A 12,878-nucleotide genomic window follows, 5' to 3' on the forward strand; every position below is an offset into this window, starting at 1 on the left:
GTATCAAGTGATACTAATTTCCATTGCAAAATATAATAGCGCAATCGTTATTTGACTTAACCGCAGCCACACGAGGATTTATTAATTTAGTACAATTTTCTTTCTCATTATAATTACAATTTATTACATATTAATAATTTTCCAGCAGAAATAAAAATTAAATATTCATTGTAAGAGTAAATTTACTGAAACGATTAAACATTGAGGAACGATGAACGATATCTTTCTTCAATCAATATGAACTGAATAATTTCATATGTATTATATTAAATTCAATGTAAAATCCTCGAGACTGATTTCATATTGTGAGGCAGGGGCTTATGGAAGTTATTGAAATAGAACCGTTTCAAGTCTATTGAACGTTAAATTCAAACTGTTCTGTATTCATTTAAATGTAAAAACTTCGAAGACATCTGACTTTGCAGTGGGAATCTACAATTTCTTATAAATAGACTGTAGATTTTTATACATTTAAATACTATAAAAGTTTGAGAAGAACAGTACTGTACAAACTGAATATAATTTAATACAGTTGGAGATTACGTTTCATCTAGTGAAGTTATTACTACTGAAAATAAAATACTGCTTAAATCTTTTCTCTTGGAATTTGTGAATGGAAATGAGAATTTGTATAAACACTAGCCATTTATAATAAGTAAGCTTACATTTGTGGAAAACGAGGATAAATACCAATTAGAAACTGAAGTCAATACAGGAATAAATATTAATACGTTTGAATGAACATTAAGGTTTTTTACTTCCGGTAGCTTATTTCAAGGTACAGAAAATATTTATTCCTTTGAAGCAGTTTTAATTTCTAGTAATAAATAAATAGATGTTATATACACCTCAATATATAATAAAGAAGTAAACGATGTTATCATTGCTATCATTTATTCAGAATTCATAAAAGAAATAATCGACTACCTAGGTAACGTATCTGAAAAAAATTAATTCTTTTATTACGTGAAACTATCACATATTTACTTTAACTGTCATTCTGATAATAAATGCACGAACATCTGCCCTCCTATCTCAATTGTAAATTCGAAATCATCAGATTTTGCGTCGTTTTTTAGTGAAATAATTATCATCTTCACAATTACGTTGTCTCTGTGACCGCATTAATAACATGAAGTTGTAGTATAAGAACTAATCAGAATATAATCGAGGTATCAACTGAACTATTAATTTCACACGATATAATTCAATAATATTTAAGATTTCTCCCAAAATTCAGACCAGTAATAAATAAAATAATAAAATTCTATTTCAGAACCGAATTAATCACGAAATAAGATACCTTATTCAATGCAAAAATTTCGAAGCTTCCAATTTCAAATATTTTCGAACGTAGCAAAAGAACACAAAGCAATAAAAAAATCATATTCACTGCTCTGTATGCATACAACAGAATTAGTTCTTGCCAGTCATTACCACTGAAGGGCGAGTTCCCCCGTCAAGCCACGAAGTTGGACGCTCGAGTAGTTGTAAATAATATGATACGCTGTTCAGTGGTGGTAAATATCGATGAGACGATACTAATGCAATCATAAAACTCTTTGATAAGGATTTTTTTATGAACGTAAGTTTCACTAATGGATTTGCGAGATTCTTCTGATTCAAACAAGACCAAACATGACATACTTTAAATTACAATTTATTAAAAGAAAATAGATTATAGTAATTTATTAAATATATCGTGTTTGTTCTTATTTTACTCAGAAAAACCTCACAATTCGACAGGTAAAAGTTTCAATTAACAAAAATACAAGAATTTAACATTGCATTAATATCCCCTCATTCATCTATTTGTTTGGATCGTTCTGAAATTCGGATCGCTTCTTTTAATTGCATCATCATTTTTTACGGAGAACAAACAGAGAAGCTGGATTCGGATCTTATCCCGACTTCAAATCAACACCACTACACGATTAGTGCCCGGTCACAGTCCTATTTTCGGGTACAAACAAGTCGAAACGTCAGCGAAAAACTTTATTCTCCACGTCAAACAATAAATTTCCATTTGTCCCCGATTACTTGGCGGGAAAATATAAAAGCGAAGAGAAACAAGTTCCACTGTTCAAGTTCCTCTCGCGCGGAACTTCCAATACCTTCTGCGAAGTAATATTAAAGCGCGGGAACGTCGATGGCCTGATAGACGGAATTGTCGTGACGTTTTATTAACGGCTGCGCCCCATTCATCTCAATAAATTTCTTTCATTACTGTCGTCACCTGGAAAACCAGGCCGTCCAGCGGACCAGCGATCTCATTTCCCCTGGACAATTACATGTGACTTGTTACTGCGATATAATTTTAATTGGCTGCGAAAACACGTCGCGCCCGCGCGTAAGATAACCGCGGGCAACGCGGCCTGTTGCAATGTAACGGCGAGTTGTTCATAAATTCATAGTATAACACCGGACTCGCCGCTGTTCATAGTATTCCACCAATTATTCGTGCGCCCGGCATCAGCAAAACGAGCCGCTTTAACGGTGTCACGAGCAACTAGAAGCATCGATTATTCGACGAACTAGAATGCAATTTGAGCCGGGGATGAATGTCGCCGAAACGTGTCACCACGTTGCTCGACCTTCCGATTTATTTGTCGGTGAGCCTTCGTTATTTAAATGCTTCATTACTCAATTCGCGATAAGAGCGCCAGAAATATTTTGCCCAGGTACTTGTGGAAACGTTTTTTTACGATCGGGAAGATAAGACTCTTCGCGAATGTTCTAACACAGTGTTGTGCGTTGTTCTGTATTGGGTGTTTTTGAAATTTTAACTGGGTTGGAAACTGGTTTGTGTGGAAAAGTAGATGGGAAAGGTAGAATAATATTTTTTTATGGGATGTGATGGTTTGAAACAGAAGATTGTATAAGATATTTTTAAAGTAGAGAATTCTTTGGGAGATAATTGTATTTAGAAATTGAAATGGAACACTTTGTACATGATTCCTGTGATTTATTTTACTGTAGATTAGTCTGATACCAAAGTTTACCATGTGTTTAATAACTAAAATCAATAAATGGATCGGAATAGTATTGGATTTCTTTTTTTATGATTTCTGAAAAGATAGAGATAGCTTTTTATGATATGTTTGAATTGATTAATTTATCAGTGTGCATTTTACAATACTTACAAATAAATCGAAGTCTTCATAAATGTAGTCTGAAGAAGATACATATTAGATAATTATACTGTTTGGTAATTCTAGTATTGACTAGTGTATATCGTGCACGAAACATTTACTGGTACTTATATTCTTTTACTTTCAATTTTTGACTTTTTTCTCCTTAATTGTTCCATAATATGGACCACTGTGAACGCAAGTTTAAATCGGAGCATTTTTTCGTCTGGAAAAGAGTCACTTATTAGATTGCGTAATTTTTACCTAATGTCAGAATCCCTTCATAAATTACTTATAGAGTCAATTATAAATGAAAGAATAGAAAAGATTTCTGAAAATGAAAGATAAAAAAGATGAAGATAATAAGAAAATTCGTAAACAAAGTGAAACAGTCGGACTTTAAAACTGTATAAAATTAATGAAATAAAATTAAATTGTTGCTAAAGAAAATAGGTAATACAGATAGAGTTTTGAAATTAATGAGATTTATCAACAACTGATTTATTTGGACAAAATATTAATGCTGAAAATAACGAATAGAATAATAATCAAAGTTTGAATAACTTATTATGCTGTTCTGAAAGTATATACATACACCTATTGTTGTCGGAATTAAAAATTTTAATTATTAGACAGCAACAAATTGTGAGGAAGTTCAAATATCCATTGTTAGGATATTTGAAACAATGGCAATGGTAACTTAATCGATTGGTTCGAATTATACTGTTGCATGGGACTGAAAGAGAATTATGGGTTGCGAGAGAAAACACGAATAAACGATATCGAAAAGCCAGAAATTGTTTGATAGAAGGTTAATGCGCTTATAAACGTTCCCCACGAAATAGAGGTAGCTGCATTATATGGCTCTGGAATAGCTGATTAGGTGTAAATATATTTTGCACTTTATGCAAGTATAAAAATATACATAAAACATTTAGTGCGTTCCTTTCAAGACACCATTTTTATATCTAGCTGACACAATATCTCACTGGTCTGATCTATTTTATGCTGTGCAAATGTGCACATAAAGTTTATTTGGTATTCTAATTTTGAGGCTTAAAAGGTTATAACTTCCTTTATAAAAATTGATATTTTTTTTAAGGACGTTGTTATTACTTATTCCATAATTTATAAATCGAAACATGTTTTAAGCCAATTTTATTCAAATAACTCATTTTTGTAATTGGATGATTACAAACAAAGAATATATGCTGTGAAGTTTAACGCGCGTTTTCAATATTTCTAACAATTATCTTATTTTTAGTTCACGTTATAACTACGCTATTTTAATACGTTTTACTACGTCTTTGAAATACGGAATAAAAACTGTATAAAGTTTCAACATGATATGTGTGATAATTTGTCCTAAAAAATTTCTCAAATACTCTTTCATTCTAAAACAATAACAATAGAAAATCTTTTTAAAATTTTGATCAGTAACTTTTGAAATTTCTTATTTTGAACATAAAGCCAGTTTTTAAAGATACAATATGTATAATTAACTTAATTATAATTTTTAGTAATATGACATTGCTATACGATAAGGAAATTTAAGAAATATTAAGTCATACCATATTTAAGAAGTTTTGGAGAATGAACACTATGTATAATATTTAGTATCTAAGTATATTTTGAATACGACCACAAAAGAAATTGTAAATGAATGTATTATAACGTGGACTGTCTTATTGACATGTTATTAATAATAAATCTTAAGTTGGGTGGAAATTTTGAATTTTTTAATGAAATTAAATTAAATTTCTGTAATTACACACTGTGTAATGTAAGATGTATGTTAGGTCTCATATCATTAATGAAGTCAGTTCTCAGATACCTAGTATTATAGGTTATATTGTACATATACCCACGTGCAAGCTACGTACATATATCATCATTAAACAGTATAAAATGCATTATTACAGTATAATCTCAAATTAATAGAATGTAAAAGTAAGTATAGAATGAAATAAACAACAGAGAAGGTTTGGAGTTAGATAGCAAAACGTATTATCAATGACATTTTCAATTCAATAGTATAGTCACTTTAAATGATGTTTCTCTATGAATTCTTTATTTTTAGACGCTATTATTGCACATTTTCATAAGATTATATTTTTTTATTTAGGGTTAGTTACTTTTAATTTCATTCTATTATATATAAAATACAAATAATAATGATCAATACTAAATATAAAACAATAACAATCGACGACTAATATCGAAGAAGCGAAAACTTTTTATTTAGAATGCGGTCCAAATGTTGTTTATACAATTTTAATTGTTCATTGCAGTTAAATCAGACACGTAAGTTAAGTTACAGAATAATCTAAACGAAAATTAAACAAATTCGATTCCATTGTCCGATATACATTGATTTCTAAGGTAATATGTACGATCATTTCACAATATTATTTTTAAAAGCAGTTCCAGAATTTTTTAAAAAACGTTCAATTCTAAATGTAACATGCATATAATAGAAATATTACTTTGCCATCAAATGTTAAAGATTTATTACTATCTCAAGATCTTATGAAGTATTGTGCCTCAATAATTTCAAGGTCTACAAAGTAGTCGGTAAAAGATACATCATACCGGAGATTCGAAAGTTTCTTAATTCAATACACGAAAATCCATGATTAAGTGCTTTAGTATTAAGTATCTATAGAATTTTGAGATCAAAATAGTAAAGTATAAACAAGCAATTCGGCACGTGTTTAAATAAAATGGTTATAATGTAGGTATGTATATATTAGGTCAGGCATTTATTGTAAATGTATGGAAATTTCCAATATACACTTAAACCGTTGAGATGTCAATTAGAAATTGATTATAAATGACAAGTTTAAACTAAAGAATATGTAAATTTTTCATTTTCTCAATTTAAAAAGAAGTGGTTCAGTATCACTTTCAAAATAAACGGTCCATTTATTACGATAGTCTGAATAATTCATTAGAAATGAACGTACAGTAGGGAGAGCAGTATTGGATTCTCAATAACCGTGATTAACAACACCTATTTCAGTTTCGAATAAAGGAATTGGTACCGTGCAATGCAAAAAATTCGATTTCAATGGGTGTGCTATTAATACACAGGTTTCACGGTCTCTTAATCATCTATCGGTTTAATACGATCCATCCGCAATAATTTGCTTCAAACCAATAAAGAAGTCGATAAATAACAAATGAATCAATAAAAACGTACCGTAACAGACCGGCTAATTTTCAAACAACTGACCTTGTAGTCAACGATTTTCAAGAAGATCAATTTATATTACTATATTTAAAATTAAATATTTTTTAAACAGTATGGAAATTAGCGAAGTTAAATAGATAAATATTTATGTAAAATCGAGATTTCTTGTTTCGTTGTCCAATCCTTTTAAATATTAATTTTAAATTAAATATTACTTTTTCATTAGCAAATAATATATCTTAGAGGAAACATAGGCATAGGATGTTCTTAGAACGTTTCTCCTTTTTCAATAAATTATTAATAACAAATTAGTTTCACCGACCATAGTTGAGAATCAAATCCTAAGGCAAGTTAATCAAAAACTTCAAACAATACCAATCTAAATTCACTCCTCCAACCTTCAGTACCCAAAGTCACACCAGTTCGTCTCGTGGAGTCCCGATCGACCTATTAACGGAGCGGATTCAGATCACCTGTAATGTGCATAAGTTACCAGACTTCATCAATTATTTGCTCGTCACAATTCGACCGGCTAATGAGTGCTGTGGAGAATGGAGAACGTCGGCGCGAGGAGGACGACGAGGAGGGCTGCTTCCATTCATTGAGAAAAGCGTAGCGAGACAGAACCAACGATAAAGCCGGTCGCATCGCGTGTGCTCAGTACCAACAGCTGGTACGACAACCATCGCTGACCGCGATTTCACCCTTTGGAGACTTTCCGGTGTCGAAAACTGCAACGATCTTCGAACACAATTAGCGTCAGCACAGGTCTTCGGAGATTCGAAAACGTTTGACCCCCAGTGGCGGTCGACCCGCGAGGTAATAGAGCAACTATCGCGATAGCCGGTCGATTGATTCGCGGACCGCGCGGTTTCTCCGATTTCGTCCTGCGTGTCCCATTAAATCTGCGGAATAGCACTGATAACTATTATCGCGTCTGGCCAACCGTCGATAACGTCGTGAAGTGATTTTGCATCTGCTCTACGGCCAGTCGGCCGGTCAGCCGGCCGGTCTCGGTGACCGAGTTATCGCGCTGGGTGTGTCTGCGCTATAACTATCGATTAGGCGAGCGGATCCACTCGGATGGAAAATGGAATAGCCCACGATCGTTCTCGGCTCATCGACGCCGTCATGGAAATGCTGGGATCTCACCGAGATAGCCGTGTTTTGTTTCGCCACGCGTCCTTTCGTCCCTCGTCCCACTTTCAACCGCGCCAATCCCTGCCCAGACATTCATCGGAATTGCCGAATATCGAAGGTCTCTTATGGCCTAATAAATTTATCTTTTATCTGGTTTTTTTTTCTGTTCTAGTTCTGGTTTTTTTATTTTTCTATCTTTTGTCTAGTCCTTGTTCTGTTCCTTTTCTTGTCCTTTCTTCCCTCACCCAACTTTCAACCGCGTCAACCCTGCCAAGACATCCATGGGAATTGCCGAATATCGAAAGTCTCTTATGGCTTCATAAATTTGTCTTGACTTTCGTTTGTTTCTTTTTCTGTACTATTTTTCTATCTATCTTACCCTTGTTCTGTTCCTTTTCTTACCCTTTTTTCCCTCGTTCCACTTTCAACTACGTCAACCCCTGTCCGGACATCCATCAGAATTACTAAACACCGACGCTCGCTTACAAATAAATTAAAATTTGTCTTCTATTTAGGTTGCTTCTTTTCCTGTTTTGTTTTCGGCTTTTTTATTTTTTTGTTCTCTTTTCTTGTTCTTGTTCTGTTCCCTTCTTCCTTCGCCCCATTTTCAACCGCGCCAAACCTGCCATTACATCGATCTAATAAATTTGTCACCCCTTGTTTTGTTGTTTCTTCTGCTCTATTTTTGTTTCTTTCTTACTTCTCTGTGCTCTTTTCTTGGCCTTTCTACCCTCGTCCCATTTTCAACCGCACCAACCTTTGCCCGAACACCCATCGGAATTAAAGAATACCGACGCTGTCTTATGGCCCAATAAATTCGTCTTCGTTTTCTTTTATTTCCTTTTCTGTTCCATTCTTTAATATTTTGTATTTTTCTATCTATTTTCTTGTCCTTGTTCTGTTTCATTTCTTGCCATTCTTCCCTCACCTCACTTTCAACTGCGTCAAACGGTATCCGGACATCCGTCAGAATTGCGGAATACCCACGGCCTTTTATAAATAAATTTAAATTTGTCTTCACTTTGGTTTCTTTCTTGTTCTGTTCTATTTTCAGCTTTTTTTTATTTTTCTGTCGTTGGTTTTATAGAATAGAGAAACCGACAGGCGATGATGGATACGCGAAGCGATATCCGCGCGAAATCCCATAGTCGTCGATGCTTTATCTCCGAAATAGGTGGGCCGTTTCGGGCTCGTCCGTGTTCGCCACGAGACGAATGAAATTTTGAAAATTTATTTTGGAGAAAGGAACGAAGGGCTGTTCGCGCACGTTCTCCCGCAGAGCGGGTGGGCGGGAAACGTGTGTATCCAGCGCTCGAACCGCGTGATCGGGGAAACTTAACTACTGACGCTGGGATATTGTCGGGAATCCCGTACAATGGTCTGAATATTTCATTCGTAGATACAGCTTTGTTCGGTGAGTTATGAATAATTTTATGGGCCCGATGGAAAAAGGATGTTTATTCTTTGCGAGCCACTGCCGTGCAGATTTGTTTAGAGATATTATCGAATAATTCAATTGAATGTGATCTTATAATTTTTCATATAAATTAGAACAATATGTGTTTTGAAATTTCGAAGAATTTTATTTTAATCGTTATACGATGTTTTTTCGTAACTATTAGTAATAAAATTTATTTACAATATTTAATTATAACCTAATCATTATGATTTTAATAATTACATTTTCTTACTAGTACAATTGATTTTATTAATAATAATTCAGCGAGAAAAAATACTTTCTTTGTTATAGATACGCATCTAGTTGGAAGGTAAAATATTAATAATATCGAAGTAGATTTTTATTTTGATTTTTAGAACGATCAGTAATATAAATTTGTATGAAATTAAGTTAGTTATCTTTATCACAGGTATCATTGGATATTATACTACAGGGGGTTAATATTACTTGTCCTCGTAATAGTAAAAACATGAATTTCATTTTGAGATTCATAGATGAATTTAAGTGCACAAAGTTTTCTACGGAAACCTACTGATAGAAATCTTTAGAATTGAAAGGAAACAAAAAGGACTTGGAACGTTTAACTCCGCGTCGCGTTGCAGCACGTATGTTGGCCAGTGAACTTCATCAGTTCAACACTTGGCAAAAACACAAATAACAGAAATCAAAGATAATTCCCCAAAAAATATGCACTGGCAGTCGACTACAAAGTTTCTTTATAAATGTAATTTTTTACAATTTGCAATTCTTTCCAATTTCAGTATTTCGTTAATTAAATAAGCGGTATATTAAATATCGGAAAAAAATTTGTGCGGTTTTCTTCTCAGCAATAAATTGAAGTCCGATTTCAATCAGAATTTCACTAGTTCAATTAATGAAATTGATATCAATAACAAGTTATGCCTATGTACGTTGTGTGAAATAAAATAAAATTATATTACAGAAAGGTTTTCTGTGTATAAATTTCGATTTTCGATATCTAATATTAGTTTAGTTGGATTAATCAACTGTATTAAATGAAGAAATATGTCTGGTTTACGTAATATTAATAAATAATATTAAACGTTATGAGAATATTATAATTCTTGAATATTAGTAATAAATTCATGATAATAATGTTATTTTTAAGGATAAAATGTTCAGTGTGCATTGTACTCGATGGTTTAATTGAAAGTTATGTGATTCTACTTCAAGAAAATTAATATGAAAATATAAAATACAATTTTTTTATTCGACAGCTCGTTTTCAGAGTATCAAAAGTACGTATATTTATTTTACATACAAAAATAAGTGAAAAATGTACATAAAAATCTGTTATTTAAAATGTCTGTTTCGAGAAAAATAAGCTTTAACATATTCAGATTAGCAGTAAATCAAATACAAATATAGTTGAAAAATTCGTTTGAAAAAGATAATTTTCAAATATAAATGTTTTACTTCATATTTTATTAATTTTTTTCGGTTCACTAAATTTCCAGTCTATTATACCATCTATATTTAGTCGAATCAAGCAAGTGCAAGCATATTCCACAAAATTTCATACAATTTCACCAGGATTCTCTGAAACGGCTGGCCACAAATTAAAACAAAGTTATTCCATGTTTTCGACATATTTTTTCGTGTAAAATTATACTGTTCTCAGTTGTAACAGTGGTTACAGAACGTCAATTAGAAAAACTCCAGCGAGACAGAGTTTTTATTTAGAACACAAAATTCAAGGGAAAACTCCTCAAAAATGCATTCGTCCATATTACGAGATTTGTAATTTTTCAAGCGTAAATAAAACAGATACAAATAAATAAAAATAATGAACTTGTCCAAACCAGTCCTCAGCACAATTAAATTCATATTATTTCAAATATTACATTATTTTTTATATTGTAGTAAGTAATTTTAGAAATAGTTAGTTCACGTTTAAAATGCTGAAATAACGAAATAATCATTGTTAAAATTTTAAATAGTTCACTTCATATCTATAAATTATATTAATCATTCAAATAATCAGTAAAGAATCAAAATATTATTTCACAATATTTATAAATCAAATTTGACTAGCAGGGACAGAGAAGAAAAATGAAATTGAACTGATTAAAGCTACTGTGTCATTAATAATTTACCAGAAAATGGAAGAAATCTACATTCATCGCAAGTTTCTTTTTTTTGGCAAACTATTAATGATATAGTAGCTTTAATCAATCCAATCTAATTTTTTTTTCTTTGTCCCTGCTAATCAAATTTTCGTTAGGAGTGAATGATAAGTATAGGTCTGTTATATTCCAAAAAGTTAACTCCTTGTAACCGAAATTACTCTTTCATTTCGAATTAAATGGAATAAATACTATTTATAATTTAAATAAAAAACATAATAATATACTTCATATTTCAAATAACTGATCAATAATATAAATCATATAATTTTAAGTGACATTCGTTATAAATTTAACCCCTTGACCTACAATATCATACCAAACTCGTGATGAAAATTTCAAACTGAACTTAAGAAATCTAAGTGATCTTTATATATTTCAAATATAAATTAAATATTCATTTTCTGCTTTCAATCATTAACCTTTGAATTAAACGTAGACATAGAATAAATATAAAAATTGTGTTCTCTTAATAAATTATTTAATGATAAAGCAGTTGCCTCGATTATAGCTAAGAAATAAGTCATAAGGCAAAGGATTAATGTCATTAAAATGCAAACATACATTCTTTCTACAAAACGCAGCAAACCTTTCGTGCATTGCGAAGCTATTCAGCCCTCGAAGGTCAAACACATTGCAGTCCGTGATCTACAGATTATCTGAGTGAAAATTCGTAAAAGTGAGTTTCGGTGGAAATGATTAACCGCGCAAATGGTTCAATTCTTCGCTGGTTTCCTTATCTGGAACTTCTATTAATTACATATTGCACGGGGAGCGGGTTGTAACCAGGGAAGTTCCGAACTCCCTGCGCTCTTGCATGACATCCCCGGTTCAAAGACTTTCGGCCGGGTTCGCGGATCAAAGTAACGCCAAGCGATATTTCAAAAGCTTATGAAATTCCATCAACCTCTTTTGTCTGTGATTCGTTGTTCCTCGTCGGCCGTTAACGAGCAAATCCATAACTTTTACTTTGTGCCTTCCAATTAAGTCACGAATTCCGACTACCTGCCATTTTTTTTCTATTTCCTCCGTGGCGAGTTCGTTCGCAAAAAATCGGAGGAACGGTACGTGGATCAAAAAAAAAAATTAAAAAAAAAAGGAAATAACGAGAAATCAGTTCTTTGGGATCGTCAATCGTGGGAAACAGCGAGCTTGGTATATAATCAATGAAACAATCTACCAGGAGCTTAAGATCTCTACAATAAAAGAGGAAATGTCCAACTTCAGTGATAAATATAACATACGAATAAGCAACCACCTGAACTCACTGGTCATCTAATGGACACCTGAAACCATTTTTGTAGACCAGAAAGAGTTGATCCTCTCGAATTGCTCAGTAGATTCAGTTAACCAGTTAATTATTACGACCTCTTTATAAGGTGTATGTACCTAAAATGTGCCGCTAAAAATAAGTTAGTATACTCGTCATAAATAAAATTAGAACAATATGTTTCTTGGGATTCGAAGCGTACCCTAATCTTGTATTTGTGAAAATATACGAATTTAATTGAAAATCTTCGACAAAAAAGCCTTCATAATTTAAATACTTGCAACATAAACATTCTGAAGTAGGTCAATTTGAATCGTCCGGTAGTTTTAGTGTTAAAAAGAGTACTCATTCATATAAGAAATATCATTTAAACAAAAATTACACCCCCATGCCACTGATTCACGCAAGCTCAAAATATGTACAATTCTCTACGAGAATTAATTGTATAATACATTAAAATAAAAACCTTGTCCTTCCTTCATAACAAGTGTTCTCATCAAAAACAGCTAATTGATTAAATAGAACATTTATTCACATA

Source organism: Nomia melanderi, chromosome 13 (assembly GCF_051020985.1).
Source record: "Nomia melanderi isolate GNS246 chromosome 13, iyNomMela1, whole genome shotgun sequence".
NCBI lineage: Eukaryota > Metazoa > Arthropoda > Insecta > Hymenoptera > Halictidae > Nomia > Nomia melanderi.